The sequence below is a fragment of the Capra hircus genome, chromosome 10 (assembly GCF_001704415.2).
Source record: "Capra hircus breed San Clemente chromosome 10, ASM170441v1, whole genome shotgun sequence".
Taxonomy (NCBI): domain Eukaryota; kingdom Metazoa; phylum Chordata; class Mammalia; order Artiodactyla; family Bovidae; genus Capra; species Capra hircus.
The window spans coordinates 6,121,333-6,142,911 of record NC_030817.1 but is presented as its reverse complement, the minus strand read 5'-3'; positions in this window follow the sequence as shown (position 1 = coordinate 6,142,911).

Genomic DNA, 21,579 nt, shown 5'->3' with positions numbered 1-21,579 from the left:
TGGTCAGCACGTGACTTTTACTTCAGATTTTGCTTGTAAAAGAAATGATCCTTAATGGAAAACTGTTGCAAACAGATGTTCATAACTCTAGCATTGGTACTGCTTAAATTAAAAGTATGATGGGTCTTTGAACATTCTTCAGAGTGCCTGACTCAGAAGTCTTGACTTTATGTGCAATATTTATGTTCAATATTACAATGAGACTATTTATGATACTGTAAGTTTTGACATTACTCACAGGATCCCCAAGTTAAAGAAGGTTTAATGTATCAAAGTGTCCCTGACCTATGCACCTTTTCTTAATATTTTCTTCTTTTGAAATAGTGGACAATGGAATTATGAGAATAAAGAAACCCGTAAAACATGAAAATGTTAACAATGAGCAGGAATTTTTACCATTTCAAGGATATGATATATGAATAGATCAACAAATATGCATATATGCATTCAAACAAGTATTAGAAACAGTCATACACAGAGCTGACTTAGGTTAAAAGTGAATATCACAAATATGAAAAAGGGAAAAGATTTAAAGAAGACAAATTATTTCAAAATGGTATTTGTTGATCCTCTATCTATAAAAAGAGCTTTTTATGTTATTGCATTATGCTCTGTGTTAAGTAGGTCGGATTTGAACATGTAAAGTCTGTATACTCAAGTTTGCAAAGTCTCTGACTTTGTGGAGAGAAACTAACTACACAGATATTGAGTATATTTTTTGAAGAACACATGAAGAGTTGTGGATTCCAGAGGCTATAACAGTGGCTATATTCAGATGAAAACACACCTTAAATCAAGTTGTCAGTTATATATTGTTGCGTCTACATTGTGAATTGTAGAAAATATCAGCTTAAAATCGCAAGCGAGTGAAGCGAACTTCCCAAAGCAACTGGGGGAAGGCACAAGGGCCATTGGAATTTGTACTCAGAATGAAGGGTAAGAACTTCTGTTAGAGACACAGAAGCTACAGGGGAGAGGGTGGGAAAGAAAACTGGGCACACAGACGCTCTTATTTCGTCCTTGGGGAGAGTCCGTAGGTTGTCTTGCTTTACCACATTCTCACCAATGTCTCTCCTGCTTTTCTCTACAAGGATGGGAGGACAGCTTAAGCCAAATGTCCACACTGGGATTTCCAGGAAGACCTTTTCCCTCCTCACTCAAGTAAGGAGAGCTGGCTCTTCCTCTTCTTTCAGAGTAGATGACAGCGGTGATGACTGGCCGTGCAGCAGCAACCGTGGGAGCGTGGAAGAAGGACTGAGGAATCACGGAGGCCTTGGCTCTGGGTCCTCCCCCAGGATACCGCAGCTGGCCTCGCCCTGCCTCCAGCTGCCACGCAGTAGTGAAAGTGAAAGTCGCTCAGTCATGTCTGACTCTTTGCAACCCCAGGGACTATACAGGCCATGGAATTCTCCAGGCCAGAATACTGGAGTGGGTAGCAGTTCCATTCTCCAGGGGACCTTCCCAACCCAGGGATCAAACCCAGGATTCTTCACCAGCTGAGCTACATGGGAAGCCTGTGCTGTAGAGCAAATAGCAACCCCGTATTCTCTTAAGCTACTGCCTACTCAAGTGCTCAGTGTTTGCAACCAACTACAATGAAGATGAAAGAAAAAAGAGAGAGGCAAAGATCCAAAGAAGGAGAGAAGGGATGGAGGAAGAAATAAAGAAAAAGAAGGAAAGGGGAAGAGAAGGAAGCAAAAGGAGGGAGAAAGGGAAGGAAGGCCAGTGTGGGATTCGCTGGGCATCCCACTGATTTGGCAAGTCTATGTCATGTTACGCTCATAAAACCCACTGAAGTAGGTACCATTTTCGCCCCCACTTCACACGAGGTAAATGAGGCTCTGCCAGGGTAAGAACCTTGTCCATGTTACATACATAAAGTGCTGTGGCCGCTGGTCCATCTGAAACCAAAGTGTGTTTGCAATGTTGCCTTTGGTTTCAAATGAAAGAGGCACAGGGGTAGGTTCTGAAGGTGGAGGGAGGGTATTCTGTGGAGACAATATGGGTCTCAGGAAAGAGGATAGTGTAACATCGAGTTTCTGAAGCTCAGGAGCAAGAGAGCGTTTACCCAATTTTACCAGACTCTTCAAGGCAAATGAGGAAGATTGCTAGAGGAAGGAAGGTAACCGAAGGTGCTGTTAAAGATGGACAGGCCAAAGGAGCACACGGTGAGAACAGCAAAAGATTCTGAGCCCAGTGAGGAGCAAGCTATCCTTGGCCATGCTCTTAGGGTTCAAGGTCAACAGGGTGAAGATCTGAGCAGCATTAGGAGCTCCTCTTTATAATAAACCCCAGGGAGAAATGGGGTTCATTCCAATCCCTAGAACAGCACTGTGCAAGGGGGCTTCCTGTGACAAGGAAAATGTTCCCTACCATGGGCAGAGCAGGACACCAACAGGCTTCAAAAATGGCTAGTGGGACTGAGAAACTGACATGTCAATTTAAATTAGATGTTTATCTAAATAGCCACCTGATTGGGCAGCAATGAATAAAGTGGTGGGAATAGAAGGGGAGGCAAAGAGTGTGGATTCCGCTTGGTTTGATGTCAGATGTGGTGGTGGTGATTTAACTGTGTCTGACTCTTGCGACCCCATGGAACGTAACCCCCCAGGCTCTGTGCATGGGATTCCCCAGGCAAGAATACTGGAGTGGGTTGCCATTTCCTTGTTCAAGGGAACTGCCCAACCAAGGGATTGAATCCAGGTCTCCTGCAGAGCAGGTAGATTCTTCACTGACTGAGCCACCAGAGGAGCGCTTGATGTCTGACATGAGGACATAAATCTCAAAATATGGACTGTACCAGCCTTGTTAGGGATTTGGGTTGGGGCGGATAGTGTACGGAAAGCAGCTGTTCTATGCATTTTTCTCTTGTCACTGAAAGCAAAAATATTCTTATTTCTTCCTTATCTGGAATCTTGCTTGATATATTTCTTCTCTTTCATATATTTCCAAGCTTGCTTGCTCCATGCTTTATAAGCGTAGTTAGGACTCTTACTAAAAGCAACAATGCTTACCAATAATAACAAAAAATTCATCTCTCCACTTCTGGTATCCCTCCAGCTACGCCTTAACTACCTTCCCTCCTTCTGCACGTGGTCTAACTTCTTGAGAAGACGATGTGGGTATTTTATCTTTGTCCTGTATTCACTGTCAGCCCTCTGACAGTGGTCATCTGCTGAAAATATAAACATCCCCCTGAAAATATCAACGATGACAAATCCAAAGACACCACTACATTGTACTTGAGCTGCGTGTCATCACCTGCCCATATTAAACACTACCGGGAATGTTCTCTCCACTGGCGTCCACAACACAATTGACTCCGGATAGTCTCATGCTTCCCCTCCGTCTCTCTTTCACACTCTTTTATCTGCTGATTCCCTTACTTTTAGGTGCTGAGTCTCCCTCGGGTTCTCTTTTGCACGTCTGGCTTTCTTCCACCACAAGCATGTCCTACTGTCTGTCATTCATTGTAATAACACCAGACAGAATTAACACTTCACCCTATGTCACCCTTTGGTCCAAGCACTTTTAAAGGATTGATTCACTCCATTTTCGCAACCACCCTATCTGGCAGATAGTGCTATTATGCCCATTTTAGAGATAGGAACACAAGCTCAGAGAAATTAAAAAATTTGTCCAAAGTCAAACAGCTGGTAAATTATGAGGATGGAAATTAAAATTATATTTAGTGTAGCATTAAGGTCCATTTTCTTACCTTCTTCACTGTGTGGCCTGCATCATAACTGTATTTATCCCTCACTTCTTATTTCTACAGCTATATTGTGAGCACATAGACTGGCCCATGTATGCCCATTTTGATAACCCAATATTCAGCAAAATCCCTTTATATGAGTTCCAGTCTGCTGACTGCATGAAAATTCCAGTATTTTCTCAAGCTGAACAGGGACTATATGAAGCTGTTATCTACCAGCCTAACTAATCCTTCCCGTATGAGGTGATGAGCCTTGTCAGCTATCTGCTGAAAGTGCTGCTTAGAATCCAGGTGCTCATTTCTTTTTAAAATCTATTTATTGTAGTAAAATGCACAGAACATAAAATTTACTATCTTAATCATTTTTAAGTACACAGTTCAATGGTGCTAAATGCATTCATAATATTGTGCAAACATCACCACCATCCATCTTTGTAGCTCTTTTCACCTTGTAAAGCTGAAACTCTATATCCACTAAATAATTCCCTATTCTCTCCACTCCCAGCATTTGGCAACAGGGATTCTACATTCTGTCTCTATGATTTTGACTACTCTAAATATCTCATATAAGTAGATTAATGCAGTGTTTGTCTTCTTGTGACTTGTTTATTACACTTAACATAATGTCCTCAAGATTTCCCTCCATGTTGTAGCATATGTCAGAATTTACTTCCTTTTTAAGGCTGAATAATGTTCCATTGTATGTATATACCGCATTTGGCTTATCCATTCATCTGTTGACAGGCAACTGGGTTGCTTCCAGATTTTAGTTACTGTGAATAATGCCGCTATGAATATTGGTGTACAAATAGCTCTTTGAGATCCCACTTTCAATTCCTTTGGATATATAGCCAGAAGTGGAATTGGTGGATAACGCAATAATTATAGTTTTGATTTTTTGAATAACAGCCACACTGTTTGCTGTAAGAGCTATACCACATTCCATTGCCACCAACAATGAACAAAGATTTTGATTTCTCCACAGTCTTGCCAATAATTAATATTTTCTCTTTTATTTTTAATAAGTAATAGCCATCCTAGTGATTATGAGGTTGTTGACTAAAAACAAAAATGTGCATGAGAGTTTCAAGTTAAGTTTTATTTGGGTCATTATGAGGACCGCAGCCTGGGAGGCAGCACCTCAGGTAATTCAGAAACCGTTCTAAAGAAGAATGGGCTAAGGGCTGTATATATGTGATTTTGGTAAAGAGGGCGTACCTATAATCAAGCTCATTTGTGTTTTAGAAAGTTTCTGTTGGTCTTGTGAAGCTTCTACTAGTCATAATAAACAGTTGTCACCATGAAGAATTTCAATTCTTTTCTAGGTTTCTAGATACAAGGAGATATAAGAATTGGGCTCATAAAATCATCTCCTGAGAATATCTGTCTGAAGACTTGTCCTGCCAGCTTTCCCAGAATAGAGTGCCTTGTTTCTGCCCTCCATCCTGAGCTCTTGAGAGCGTGCTGAAGGCCAGCAGCTGTAGCGGCCCAGGATTTGACCCTTATAGAGGCAGATGGCAAGAACCCGAGGCAAGAGCCTATTTGTGTTGACAACGTGTTCTCTCACTGCCATTTTGATTTGCATCTCCTTAATTATCAATGATGTTCCATCGATCTTTTCATTGGCCCTATGTAGAAATGCCTATTCAATCCTTCGACCATTTTCTAATTAGCTTGTTTCTTACTGTTGAATTTTAGGAGCTCTCGTTATATTTTGTATATTAATCTTTTATTGGTTACATGATTTGCAAATATTTTTCCCATTCTATAAGCTGCCTTTTTACTTTGCTGATATTGTCTTTTGATACACAAATTTTAAAATTTCCACTGGGTTCAATTTGTTTCTCTTTTTTTTCCTTTATTTTTTTCCTTCTGTTGACTGTGCCATGAAATCATTGTTTGTAGAATCCTTTTCTTCCCCTTCAGTGCTACACTTTGTTTCCTGGTCCATAATGAATCCTCAGTGAATGTTTGATGATTAGCCAAATGAACGCAGTTACCCCTTCTTATCACTGCCTCACCACTTTGGTTTAGTAACAAGACAGGGAAGTGCCTCCAAGAAAGAACTTAAAAATAACCCCTCTTCCTTCTCACTCATTGGAACAGTCCTGAAATTCTTCTCATCTAGACATGGCTTTTTTCCCCATTTGAGGGAGAAAAATGCCACCCTGGAGGTTATTTCCCCTTGATAAAAATGCAGTTGGCAACTCAGGAAAAGAAGGGTGGGGTCCCAGGGGGAAAATAGAACACCCACAAGCAACAACATTCAGAGATATTTCATTCCAGCTTCATCCCCTGCTGCACCCACTTCAAGAATGTCTTCAAGCCTAGCGGTTATTAGAAAACACGTGAAGGTCCCAGAAAATGTGCAATTTCTCATGAAAATACAGTCTCTGTGTATCTTCTAGAGCACAGTGAAAGTTTTGGAGTTTACTTTCTATTCTTGGGAGCAAAATGGTGGGGAAAAGTTGGGGCCTTTGTTGATTCCCCACAAGCAATGAAAACAATTTTGAAAATAAATAGCACAATTTCTTGCAAATGTTGTGTAATTAACTATGAACCAGGAAAATAAAGTCATATGCTAATCTCATGAATTGGAGCTCTTCCTAATTATTGAGCAACAGTTATTTACAAAGGATACTGCTTCTTGTGTGGGTAGCATGTATATGAAGCCACCTCAGTAATTCTTAAAACTACTACAAATTATGACACAGGCTAATATTATATTGTTCTAAGTGCATTACATACACTAACCCATAGCTAAATAAATTAAACACTAACATACAGAGGACCTTTCAAGTAAATCATCTAGTTTAGATAGTTTTTAATGCTTATCATTGTATGGATGGTGAAACTAAGGTCTGGAGTGGTTTAGGCTCTTCTTCTTAGTCCTGTAACTTGTGACTGTGAGAGCTAAAGATTCAGGGCATCTGAAACCAACATCACTGAATGCAAAAGAGCCCTGTGGGGTGAGGCCTCCAGCCTTGAAGTTGCTGTCTCACCTCCCACAGTTCTGTTCATGGAGGCTGAACCCTAGATATTGCACCCTTGTGTGGACACTTCCTGTTTTGAACGTGAAACCACTCCTGGTGGCTCCTGGAGAAATGGGAAAAGGTAATGGCATTCTTAGTTCCTGGGCCAGACCTGGGTTATGTAGTCCAGTAACTGGATGCAGCTTCCCTGATGGCTTAGCAGGTAAAGAGTCTGCCTGCAATGCAGGAAACATGGGTTCAATCCCTGGGTTGGGAAGATCCCATGAAGAAGGAAATGGCAACCCACCTTAGCATTCTTGCCTGAAAAATCCCCTGGACAGAGGATGCTGGTGGATTACAGCCCAAAATATCACGAAGAGTCAGACATAACTGAGCAGCTGAGCACGAACGCGTGCAACTGAATGTAACTTAACCAGGACAAAATATTAGTTTAAAAAGTCTCTCAGGAGAAGCTAGACTTAGACTTTGAGCAATGTGGCCACGCATTGATTACACAAGGTGAGGGAAGTCAAGGAAACTTAGGAAAGTAAAATAGTCACAGAAAGGAGTGCTGGAAATGTGATAGCATTAACGGAAAAAAAAAAAAAAAAAAAACTGTTCAGCCAAGCGGTTTTGTTTGTTGTAAACAATGAGTGTGCTTAAGATTAGACACGTGCTATACGCTCTTGGAGGAATGAAGAAGGCTAAGGACAGCAGGATCACTGAGCCCTCAGAGCTAAGGTAGAATTGTGGCGGGAGATGCTCATAAAAGAAGATTAAAATCACACATACTGTGGAGGTTCAAAATCAATGAAATGTTTGAGTTTGCATATTCAAGCAAAAACAAACAAAATGTCAAGAGTTCTGTTGCCTGATCGGCTTTGGAAGCCTCAGATCTAAAGTGGGCAAGCTTACATGCTCTGCATTCAATTACTGCTCAGAACTCTCTTTAACCTTCAAAACAAACAGGGCGTTTTGCAGAAATCCGGACAGCAGGGAGGGAAGGCTCGTGTGTGTTCCATCTGATATGGCACTAGACGCTCAGCTGTATTAATCCTGCTATCAAACAGAAGAGCCGGCTGCAGCAGTGTAGTCCAAAATCTGGAGTCCTTTCCAGCTTGAAGTCTCAGAAACCCTTGCAAGAAGTGAGTTTATTTTCAATGAAAATAGGATTCAGGATAGAAGGGGAAAAAAAAAAAAAAAAAAAAACCTTGCTTTGTATTTGTTTAGATAGCCAAATAAAATAATGACTCACTTCCTAGTGGATGTGTTTCCGATGTGGGCAATGGGAACAAAGGAGGAAGAGGTAAGAAGAGGAAGAAGAAGAAAAGAAAGAGTGGGAAAAAAAAAAAGATATGAGGGAGGAAAGAAGATGTGGAAGAGAAAGAGAAGATTCAGAGGCCCTTCCTGGGCTCAGATATTTTACATATATTATCGCAGTTAGCCTCACAACTCCCGTGAGAGGTGGGCTCTGTAATTACATGCATCTAGAGAAAAGGAGAAGGCAATGGCAACCCACTCCAGTACTCTTGCCTGAAAAATCCATGGACGGAGGAGCCTGGTGGGCTGCAATCCATGGGGTCGTGAAGAGTCGGACATGACTGAGCGACTTCACTTTCACTATTCACTTTCATGCATTGGAGAAGGAAATGGCAACCCACTCCAGTGTTCTTGCCTGGAGAATCCCAGGGACGGGATAGCCTGGTGGGCTGCCGTCTATGGGGTCGCACAGAGTCGGACACTGAAGCGACTTAGCAGCAGCAGCAGAGAAGAGGAAAACAAGGCTTTCAGGTGGTGCCCATGGTGTCAAAGTTGGCAAGAATTAGAGCCAGACCTCCCATCCAACTCAGTCTGACACCAAATTCCAGATTTTCAAGATCAGCTCAGAGATCAGGGGAATTTTCACTTTTGCCTGATTACCTAAGATCGACACATAACTGCCACACATTGAGTGTATCAGCGCTCCCAGACCAATGACTTCTTAGTGGGGGAAAGTTTGGGGAAAAAAAAAAATTTAACTTATTTGTTAATTGCAGGATAATCACTTTACAGAATTATGTTGTTTTCTGTCAAACCTCAACATGAATCAGCCACGGGTATACAAATATCCCCTCCCTTTTAAACCTCCCTCTCACCTCCCTTCCCACCCCATCACTCTAGGTAACCAGGTATTTCATACGTGCTATGGGTAAACAAAATAAATTATGATTTAAAGGGAAAAAAAATGTCCTTTTTTACTCCAGTTCCACTCAACTGTCGACTTGAAGGTGGTACAGTCATTTAAATTCTCACATAAAGAGATAAGAAATGTATAAGCCCTTGAGGAAGCAAGAAAAGGAAGGAAGGGATTTTTACAGGGAAAATAGCACCTACTAGTTTAAAACTGCAAACCTAAAGGGTTACATTTCCAGTGGCTTCCAAGACAGGAGTCTCTGTTTCCTTGTATTTGAGAATGATTAATGAATTGACCTCCTGTGTGCCACTTTGAAAACATACCAAATGTGCTTAGTTTGGCAGACTAGTAGAGGAAGGACTATTCATACAGAACAAAAAGGGCTGCTGTTTGCCAGTAGCTATTAACTCGTGGCTATATCAACACTTGCGCTGTTAACAATAATCTTATCCAAGAGTCTATTCTTGTAGAACCTCGGGGGTTGAGGAAATATTTTATTGGCAGCATCCCTAAGCCTATAAGTAGCAATATGTTTTGACAGAATGAAGCCACACAATTCTCACCTAGTCTTGGGTTGACTTTCTTAGGAGATAGTCTGAGGCTGAAAATAAAACGCGTATCCGCTTCTTTGCTCCTAAGAAATAGGCTTTACACTCAAACCCTGTTGTTTCAATTTCTTTCAAATTTTTCAGTACTCATGGATTCTCTAAACTTATACCTTCTAGTCTTCTGATCCAAGCAGTTTTTAACCTATGCTCACAAAAGCTCTTGACAATGTTGATGGACTCTCAATATTACTTCTATTTTGTGATCACCTACTGTTGAAACACTTCCTCCTATTGTCATATACTGGCTCTTCATTTGCGAAGAAACTATAAACCTCTTCTCAAATTGGACATTCTTTGGTCTTGAAACAATGCCTAGAGCTAGAACAGAGAAAACTGGGTTTAGGGGCAAGCTAAGTTTGTAATAGAAATTGGAAAAAAAATAACCAAGAGCTCAGGTAGAACATTCTATTGGGTATTAGTCATTTCTGTCTGCTGGGTCCAGCAGGAGGTGCAGAGGATAAGTGTTAATGAGCAGGTAAGAGTAGGTCCTTAGCAATAAGCTGTTCATGAGTCTGGCAATTTGTTCATTCTATCTGATAAAGCTAAGAGTGGGCTGTCTTCGCTTAGTCGTGTCCGATCCTTTGCAACCCCATGGAATGTAGCCTTCAGGTCTCCTCTGTCCAAGGGAATTTTCAGGCAAGAATACTGGAGTGGGTTGCCATTTCCTCCTCCAGCGGATCTTCCTGACCCAGGGGTCTTACCCATGTGTCTTGCATCTCCTGAATTGGCAGGTAGATTCTTTTACCACTGTGCCACCTGAAAATACCTCTCTATCTAACAATCTATAGCCATAGTTACAAGTTCTAACTTCTTGTGATTTTTTTTTCACACATTTGTGTATCAAATATCCTCTAAGCACTGATAACATGCTGATAACCCTGCTAGGTACTGAGGCAAAAAATACAGTGGGATGAGGTTCCTGCCACCAAGGGGTGAGAGATAAGAGTATAATGAGTGACGTGAGAAAGGTAGGCAGATGGTGCTATGGAAACAGAGACATGGAGCATTCCACCCAAAAGAGGGGGCAGGACAGGATGAGACATCTCAGCTGTGTTTTAAAAGATACAAAGACAGAAAAAACACATACAGATATGAAGAAAGGGTGGTAAGGTCAGAACTGTAAGAGATGCTTAATGAGGTGTAAGCAGTTCCACAGAATTGGAACAAAGCTGTATGGATTGAAGGTGAGGAGTTATATGATCATGTGATGTGTTGAAAAGAAAGGAAATTGGAAAGGGAACTCAGAAGCTTCCAGATTCAAAGAGTGGTTCCATCACACTAAATGGCTTTGGGCATATTACTTGTGACAGACTTTATTTGGGGGGGCTCCAAAATCACTGCAGATGGTGACTGCAGCCAGGAAATTAAAAGACACTTGCCCTTTGGAAGAAAAGCTATGACTAACCTAGACTGCATATAAAAAGTAGAGACATCACTTTGCTGACAAAGGTCTGTCTAGTTAAAGCTATGGTTTTTCCAGTAGTCATGTATGGATGTGAGAGTTGGACCGTAAAGAAAGCTGAGCACTGAAGAATTGGTGCTTTTGAACGTCGTGTTGGAGAAGATCTTGAGAGTCCCTTAGACTGCAAGGAGATCCAACCAGGCAATCCTAAAGGAAATCAACTCTGAATATTCATTGGAAGGACTGATGCTAAAGCTGAAGCTCCAATACTTTGGCCAGCTGATGCGAAGAACTGATTCAATGGAAAATACCCTGATGCTGGGAAAGATTGAGGGCAGGAAGAGAAGATAGAGGATGAGATGGTTGGAGGGCATCATTGACCTGATGCGCATGAGTTTGAACAAGCTCCAGGGGTTGGTGATGGACAGGAAAGCCAGGTGTGCTGCAGTCCATGGGGATGTAAACAGTCAGGTAGGACTGAGTGACTGAACTGGAAGCAACAGTTAGAACTGATATTACTTGTACTTAATTATTCTTTTAGCAAATATTACATGGTGCATATTATATGGAAGTGCTGACTGATGATATATATATAGTGAGAAAGTGGCAAAGAGGATTGATGAGATACTATGACTACTTGAATCTCTGATGCAAAAGAGGTGCTGAATTTTATCAATTATAGTCCCCAGCAGGATGGCCATGGCTGCCCTCTTTCTGCTTGGTGGAAATGACTGCGTGGTCGCAGCCTAATATTGGAGGACGGCTCCTTCTAGGAGTCCTGCCTTCATGATGCCACTCTCTTTTGAATGCAGCTCCTTCTCACAGATGTCTCCAGCATGAGATTACCCTACAGACAGTCTAGTCTTTGTTCTGCCACATTAATTGTCCTCGGAAAAATTATTTAATTTCCACATGTGTTTGTTTGATGACTTCCAGGAGGTGGATTGCACACGGCACTCTTTCAGATCAATTCAGCTCTTAATTTATTGGTTCCTTAAAGAAAAGCCCATGAATTCGCTTCTGTTCAATTCACAAACTTTTTTACAAACATCAAAAATCTGTACAGCTCTCAGCAAAATATCCAGAAGATAAAATGAATAAGGAGTCAAATGTTTGGTGGGAAAATTAATCATGGCTAAAATTCGCTGAGCATTTACCAAATGGTAAAACCTTCATCTGATGCTGGGAAAGATTGAGGGCAGGAAGAGAAGACAGAGGATGAGATGGTCAGGAGGGCATCACTGACCTGATGGGCATGAGTTTGAACAAGCTCCAGGGGTTGATGATGGACAGGGAAGCCAGGTGTGTACAGTCCATGGGGTTGCAAAGAGTCAGATATGACTGAGTGACTGACCCTCATTGCAAGCATGTGAGGGAGTCACTAGCCTCACCACTATGCAAATAAGCTATCCAAGTCACAAAGAGTTTGGGTGATTTGTCCAGAATAACAGAGCTAGTAAAGGTAAAATTGCCTTCATACGCTTGTTCTGTACATCTGTATCTCTATTTCTGCTTTGCAAATATGTTCATTTGTACCATTTTTCTAGGTTCCACATTAATGAAGATGGGAGGAGTCGCAGGAACTGGGGGTGGATGATTGACACGTATACACTCGTAATGCTATATATAAAATGGAAACTGATGAGAACCTGGATAGCCCAGGGAACTCTGTTCAGTGCTCTGTGGTGACCTAAATGGGAAGGGAATCCCAAAAAGAGGGGATATGTGTACATATATATAGCAGACTCACTTTGCTGTACAGCAGAAATTAACACAGCATTGTAAAGCATCTATACTCCAATAAAAATTAAAAGCAAGCAAAACAAAACAAAACTAGTTTTGACTCCAGGTGGTCTGGGTCTGGCTTTGTATTCTAAATTCCTACCCCATATCTTCTATAATCAGGGAATAATTTGGCATGACTGAGGCCTAAAGGTGGTAAAGAGAGGAAAATGAAACGAGAAGAGGAGAATAAAGCCAGCGTAAGGGCCTTGAATACTGTGCTAAGGAAGAAAGACATTTGAATGCAATTGAGGAAGTCATCTGGGCATAAGAGAGACTCCAGTAAAACAGTTATGAGAAGGGATGGCAGAGGAAACTGCACTGCTAAGGAGACATGGAGACAATAGAGAGTGGTGGGGACTCCAGAGAAATGAGAGACCTGGCATTTGAGGGGCAATGCGCCAGGTGGTGCTGGTGGTAAAGAACCCGCCTGCCAATATATGAGACATAAGAGACGTGAGTTCGATCTTGGAGTCAGGAAGATTCCCTGGAGGAGGCGATGGCAACCCACTCCAATATCCTTGCCTGGAGAATCCCATGGACAGAGGAGCCTGGTGGGCTAAATCCATAGGGTCACAAAAAGTCAGACCCGACTGAAACGGCTCAGCATGCACTCATGTGAGGATAGCAAACCAGCCCAGCCGTAGAAAGGCAACCCAATGCTACCAGTTGCTCTTTTCCAGCAAAAAACAGTAAATACCAGAAGTTAATTCCTTAAATTATTAAATGTTGACCAATGCATATATTTTAAACACAAAGGACCAAACAAAACACGCCTCCTGACCAGATGCAGCTACAGGCGCCAGATTGTAATAATTGGCAGACATCTGTTCTTTAAAAAAAAAAAAAAAAAGTTCATTTAATTTTTTCTTTTTTTATACTTGGGAAGCAATGTAATCACATTAACATTTACGAAAGTTAAATCCAGTGGTAATATAGAAAACAGTGGAGCAGGAAGGCCAGTCAGAAGATTATTGCAATAGGAAAAAGATGACAAAGTCTTGGGCACTGGCTGTGAGGAGATTGAGGCATGAAAAAGTTTTCAGAGTAAAATCAAACCATTAAATGTGGCTGAAGACAAGAAAGAAGGTACCCATGATAATCCTGAGCTGCCTAGTTCTGGTGATTAGAGGAAAGGTAATGTATCAGTGGAGACAAGAAACTTAAAAGGAAGAGCACATATCTGGAGGAAAATAGTGAGCTCAATTTAAGAAGTGTTGAAATAGAGGTGAGGAAGCATTCAAATAGTATCAAGCTCTTCTCAGCTTTTCTATTGTAAAAAATAATCATTCCTTAGATTAAGTCAACTCTGATCCACTGATCACAATTGCTTCTTTGGAAGTACTAAGAATTTCTATAATTGCTAAAAACTGTTTATTCTTGCGAGCTTTAAGCACAAAATCAATAATCGACAAGAATTAGTAAAAGCAGAATCGTAAACAGGATTATCGTTAAAGAATTTGCTCAACGTTGCTTTGTGTTTATACTTTAGTTTCTTGAACGCATACAAATATATATGTACCAGAATACATTTATTCATTCAACAAACATTTTGTTTATTCTACCCAAAAGGCATGGTGCTGGCCAGTGCTAAGAAAGTCAAAGGGGAAAGACACAGTCCCTGACTAGAAGCAGCTCAGCGTCTGATGACAGGTAAATAAATAATCATAACATGAAACAAAAATTGCCAAAAGAGAAGAAGGTATATGTAACTGGAAGACTCTGATAGTTATACAGTTGAGGAGTAACAAATGAAGGTCTTGTTAAATGAAGCAGGTCTTCTAAATCCTGCTGAGAAATATTCCTTATTGACCTGGTTAAACCCACAATATTTCTCTGAATCTCCAAACGTTTACCCTTTAGCACAAGTTCCTTTTAAAAAGCAGCTCCAGCTTCTGAGTGATAAAACTAGAAGTTATTCTAAAATCAATATTTTAACAATATCAAGCAGTATCTCATAGAACAATGTTTCCATTCTCCATAGTAAATGTGCTGGAGAATGATTGCCCCCCCCAACCCCCCGCAAATCTTTAATTTCATGTGTAGCTCATGACATTTTTTCTTTAAGCCTGCTACATCTCCCCTCTAATGGGTTCAGGAGTTCCAAAACCTTCATAGATGTTACCATGGTGATAGAGATGCTTGCATATTAAACCGCACTATACTTGGCTGCTTCCCAGGCAGCTCTGTGGTAAAGAATCCACCTGCTGATGCAAGAGACGCAGGAGACACGGGTTCAGTCCTTGGGTTGGGAAGATGCCCTGGAGAAGGAAATGGCAACCGACTCCAGTATTCTTGCCTGGGAGATCCCATGGACAGAGGAGCCTGGCGGGCTACGGTCCATGGGGCCGCAAAAGAGCTGGACATAACTGAGTTATTCAACAACAAAATCCGTGGCTGCAGCTTAATTAATATTAACTCAAGACTACTTTAGTCTCCTTTTATACCATATCATTTACAGAACTCAGAGTGTATGAGGCCTCTCCAGGAGTACATGTCCCTTGTGATTTTTCACTCTTACCTGGACAGACAGACTCTACCAAGGAAGACAGTCTTGAGATGACAGCAGTGGGGAAGCTTCTGTAATTTTATTTGGCCTTTGGGTTGTGGGAGGGGATGCTCACCCTTCTACCATATAGAGCACCAGGTTCAGAGTTGGCACTTCCCTGATGAAATGGAAGGAAGTCATGTTGTGCTCCATGAGGGAAGCAAATATTTTTTACGGAAGAGGGTACAAAGGGCATTTCGGTAACTCTCCAAGTCACACAATTCATGGACTTCAACTCAAGTATCACGGATCCTGACTCAAAGTCCAGTGATCTTTTCTTGTTCTTTTTCTTCCACTATTTTACTAAATACATAAATATTGACCAATAAACCCTTCAGTAGGATTGACTTCTGACAACAATGTGAGGAGCTCTGCTGACCTGTTCCCCAGTGGCGCTAATGAAAATCATTTCTAAAAGCAATGACTTAAAGCCAGTGATGCAGGTATCATTGTTATTACCCCTATTTTTTTTTTTTTTTTTACACAAATAAGGAATGGAGGCACAGGAAGTTAAGCAAGTTCCCCAAGATCATATGTAAAAGCTCAGCTATGGACCTAGTTGGTTGGTTGTAGAGCACAGTCTTGGAGTAGAGGAGCAGTGATGGGGAACACATTTTAAGTTATTTATTCAGAAGGGAAAAGAGTATAAATGAGATAGTGATGGAAGTGATAAACTCTCCCTCCCTGGACTGTTGGAATTCCTAAAGAAGACATGGGCTTCCAGATGCGAGAGTACATAACACCTGACATGTAGCAATGCCAATTTATCCGTTTCGAATCTCTTTTCTCATTCCTCCTTCCAAAGGTTAAAATGGATTTCTACAAAGTTGAGAAAGTTCACAAAATGAAAGACTTTATGTATACAGTAAGGATGTGAGATGGAAGTGTTAGTATCCCTGCCAACTGGGCATGTCAACCTTAGTATGAAAGGCATCATACTATGCATGGTAACTACGGTTATCAATAGGGCTTCCCAGGTAGCTCAATGGTAAAGAATCCACTTGCCAATGCAGGAGACATGAGTTTGATCCCTGGGTCAGGAAGATTCCCTGGAGAAGGGAATGGCAGCCCAATCCAGTACTCTTGCCTGGGAAATCCCATGGGCTACAGTCCACGGGGTCAAAAAGAGTCACACCTGAGTGATCATGCACACTTCGGTTACCAAGAGAAAACATAACAGCAAAATCCAGATTCTGCAGAGAGCTCTTCTAATAATCTGCATCACAGCTCATGAGATCCTCCTACACAGGAAGGTAAACAGATAGCAAGGAGTGGATGAGCAAATGACTCACAGCAGAGTGCTATTTTTGTTACTTGGAGAAAAGGGAGCTGCTGCTCTGCTGAATATTTACACCCCCTCCCCACCCCCACCCTTGGAAGGATTCTTTCCTCTACTCTTGGCCCCATGGAGGGAAAAGGGCGTCAGACACAACCCTTAGAGAGTGCCAACCATGCCCTAAGGGTGGGAGATACAGGAGACAGGGGTCTGACCCTTATCCTAAAAATTAAAGGGAAAAAGAGGGCAGTCAAAAAAAAAAAAGTGACTGCAGGAATCAGGAATGAACCTTTAGTCCAGGAGTCTGTCAAAATAATGCAGGCCTGAGTACTGCCCATGGGCCAGGTGTGGCTGTGTTTTATTCTTGCCCTGGAAGTTTCTTTAGAAACGAACGGGTCTCCAACAGGGAGAGGTCTGTATGGAATGGAGCTCTGGGAAGTCAGTGGCTAACAGGAGAAATCACAAATATCCATGAACCAAACGCTGGAAGAACTTCACAAAGGAAAATGGAAGGTGTCCATTTTACACATCTCACAGGACAGAGCACAGAAAGCTGTCCTAAGACCTCATTCAAAAGCCAGACATTGTTGCTCATTTCATTCTCTTCCTGCCCTCTGCACCTGTGGGAGTGGGAGAAAGAGGCAACAAAGCAAAGACAACAGCAGCTACTTGAGGGAGGGAACAGGATTTTCTGCAGAGCGAAAACTAAATTACTAATATCTAGGATTGAATATGTGAAGGTCTGAGCTGCTAGTTTGGTGGAGTTTTCACCTGTCTTTGTTTTTACCTTAAAGTAACCATAGGGCTATTTACTTTCAAGAGTAAATAGAATAATTGCAACTGATTTTTGTCCTATGGATGTCAATAAATTAATTGTATTTAAATAAGCTATAATGAGACAAATTGAGACAATTATACAATTGCATTTTGATCTAATCTCAAAAATCATGGTACTTAAATATGTCAGGTTAATATACTCATGTATGAATATATGTGTTTGGCTCTTTATAGTTGTTGATTCTGAGAAGAAATAATATATTTATTCAATAATGAAAGCACTTTTTCTACCCTCTTCTTATTTCCACCCAATGTAAACTTTTTATTTTTTTTAATTGGGGGATCATTGCTTTACAATATTGTGCTGGTCTATGCTGTCCATCAACACTAATCTGTCACAATACCATATATAATATGCATAATTACAGATAGATAGATATATTTCCTCCCTTTTCAGCTGCCCCCTGCATGCCAGCACTCTAGACTGTCACAGACACCTAGACTGGGCTCCCCAGACTTAGTTCTGGGGGGCTCTGAGGTCACAGACTGGCTGGTTTGAATCCTAGATTAGACGCTTACAAAGTAAGATTAAGCCTCTTACTTTGAGCTTTGGCAAACAATATCATAACTTGTATAGTTTCATCTGCAAAACTCAGTTTTGTGATTTGTAGTATCAAAGGCTAATAGCACCTGCTTCAGAGAATTCATCTGGTGAAATCTTTCACAGAAGGACCAGAATAGAGTAGGCTCTTAATAAATATCAGTGAGCAATTAATACATTTTAGTAAGCACTCAATAAATATTAACTGCAGTTGCTAGCAGAACTTTTATAATTTTTATGACAAAAGAGGTATGTTTATGTAAATTTCTTAAAAGTACATTACAATAAAAAGGGAGATATACATGACTAAAATATTGTAAGTAAGTGTTAGTTGCTTAGCCATGTGCAACTCTTTGTGACCCCATAGGCTGTAGCCTGCCAGGCTCCCCTGTCCATGGGATTCTCCAGGCAAGAATACTGGAGTGGGTTGCCATTCCCTTCTCCAGGGAATTTTCCTGACCCAGGGATTGAAACCAAGTCTCCCACATTATAGGCAGACTGTCTAAGGCCCCTACTAAATATGGAAAATTATTCAGAGTCTTTTAGAGGGAGAATGCAGCAAAAATGTAGCTTCAGCAAGATGAAGAGGCTATAAAAAATAATATATAATTTCAATTGTAGTGGTGAAGGAAGAAAGGAAAAATAGAGCAAATAAAACACCTTGTGGTGATCAGAAGGAATAGAAAATAGAAAGAAAAGAAGAAAAAAACAGAGCTTCTGCTGAAGGAAGTAGAGTGTATGTTAGAGACAGCTTTGGGGAAGTTTATAGAGAAGAAAGGGAATGAGAGAGAGAAGGAAAAAAAAAAGAATACAGCATGAAAAGGAAGGAAGCACAAAAAGAAAAAAGTAGTTCATAATAAATGAAGCTCAATTACAAAATAATAAACAAAGAGGAAAGTAAGAAGATATATTGTGCTTCATGAATATAAAGAACCTGTCAGTTCCGAGGAATCATGGAAAGGGAAGAAGAGGTTTCATATAAAATCATGAAGCGCAAGTCAGATAAATATAAGCATCATTGTTATCATTGTTTAGCTGCTAAGTCACATCTGACTCTTTTGCAACCCATAGACTGAGCCCACCAGGCTCCTCTGTCCATGGGATTTTTCATGCAAGAATACTGGATTGTGCTATTATTTCCTTCTCCTGGGGATCTTCCTGACCTAGGTATTGAACCCAAGTCTCCTTCACTGGCAGACAGGTTATTTTTCACCACTGAGTCACCTGGGAAGCCATAAGCATAGGCATATCAGAACTAAAAAAAAAAGATCATGAAAGCAGATAATTAAAACACAGAGGTCAGAGTTAAAGCCTTTGGAGCCCAAAATAAATAAACTCTCTTGACAGTGAGTCTAGGAAATGAGGAATAGTTGTGCCAAAAGTAACTCTATTTGAAACCATCACAAGGAGTATAGACATTTGAGAAGTAAATGAACTCTGAGTCAGATGACTCCAGATGTAAATTGTGAGAAAAAAGAGATTTAACTTTGTAGCCGGTGCTGCAGCCCTCTCCCCTTTCACCCCCTGCCGATGGTCCTGAGACACACAAGTGGAGAGATTACTCAAGGACACGTCTCCTTTCCTTCAGTATGAGAAAGGAAAATGGTCACATTTGGAAGGACTATAGATTCTTTAAAAATAAAAATCTGATACGACTAAAAACAACTAAAACTAAACAAAGGAGACAAATATAAATGTTGTTGTTCCGTCGCTAAGTCCTGGCTGATTTTTGTGGCCCCAGGGACTGCACCCTGAAGCATGTAATCAGTCTGATGTGGATATAGAATTTATAATGTTTGCATGTTTGCACCCACAGAGAGACTGGAAAAATGCTCGTAAAGAATGAGTCCCAGGGTGGCTATGGTTTATGTGTAAGGGAAAAGTTTGCCTTTTCAGATCATTACTCTAATGGCTTCCCTGAAAGCTGGATCAATTGGAAAGGTATTCAGAGATGAAGGCATTCCCACAGGACCGGGAGGTGGTTCAAATACCAGAGGAAATATCAAGGTGAGAAGGCTTCCTCTTTGTCAGAACATCAGAGTCTAGAGGAGTCGCTCTGAGAAAAAAGAGTGAAGCAAAAAGAATTAATAGCAGCCAAGACACTTTCCGTTTTAAATTCATTTAATGAGAGCAGTGGGGGAGAAAAACAAAGAGGAGAGATTGGAGCAAAATCAGAGAGCAAAATGAGGACCGTTTATGTCAATAGGTTCAAAGTGAAAGAAAAATAAAGTCAAAAATACAGAAACTCCACAAACATTATGTTCATGAACGGAGGAGACTGTGGTGAGCTTAAAAATCAAAGCAGATGGCAAGAAATGATTTAAAAAAAGAGGAATTGGATAATTGGTGGTGGTTGAGTTGCTAGGTTGTGTCTGACTCTTGAAACCCCATGGGCTGTAGCCCGCCAGTCTCCTCTGTCCATGGGATTTCCCAGGCAAGAATACTGGAGTGGGTTGCCATTTCCTTCTCCAGGGGATCTTCCTGGCCCAGAGACTGAACTTGGGTCTCCTGCATGACAGGCAGATTCTTTACCGACGGAACTAATTCCTGCACAACAGGCAGGTTCTTTACCAACTGAACTAACTAATTCCAATGGGATTTCCCATTGGATAATGAAGTTATTTCAATTTTAACAAAAGATTTTTAAAGAAAAACATATGAATATTTACTAGGAAAGTCAAAGATGAAGAACTAATTGGTTCAATGGGAGATTCACTCCACAACCTGCAGACTGGGCAATCAGTGAGTTGATAAAGAAAATTGTCCCAGGTTCAGTATCTGGCATTCAAGCAGACATTCTAGTCCAGTTAAAAAGTCATTTGAGTAAAACTGAAACAGACAGCTCAATAAAGGGAAGATTCCTATGACAGTGTTTTCACAGGCTGCTTGGGGAGGTATAAAGAACTCGAAGTGGCAAGCATCACTGTGCTGATTAAAACAGTTTTGCTGGGAATGATGCTGTTGTAACAAAAAATGTGTCGTGGCCCATGCAGTCTTGGGTCAGAAGGTACTGGGTTGACGGTCATCTGGTATCGTGACAAGGAGAGCATTGCTAAGGTTACTCTTTACCCTTTAGGTCAAGAAAATCTTTCAGGGAGGTGATATGATAGTTCAGTTGGGAAATCATAGGAATGAGTTATAGAGCAGGTGTATAACCGTCATCCAGCAAAGGTAGAAGCTAAATTACAAATGTTAAGTGAATCTAATTTTTCCTGTGGTCATGTATGGATGTGAGAGTTGGACTGTGAAGAAGGCTGAGCGTGGAAGAATTGATGCTTTTGAACTGTGGTGTTGGAGAAGACTCTTGAAAGTCCCTTGGACTGCAAGGAGATCCAACCAGTCCATTCTGAAGGAGATCAGCCCTGGGATTTCTTTGGAAGGAATGATGCTAAAGCTGAAGCTCCAGTAGTTTGGCCACCTCATGCGAAGAGTTGACTCATTGGAAAAGACTCTGATGCTGGAAGGGATTGGGGGCAGGAGAAGAAGGGGACGACCGAGGATGAGATGGCTGGATAGCAGCACGGACTCGATGGACGTGAGTCTGAGTGAACGCCGGGAGTTGGTGATGGACAGGGAGGCCTGGCGTGCTGCGATCATGGGGTCGCAGAGAGTCGGACATGACTGAGCGACTGAACTGAACTGAACTGAAAGTGAATCTGAGTGCTGTGTCCTTCCGGTTGAAATCTTCAGAGTTTTTGCAAAGGAAGCAAAAAAATGTCTCATTT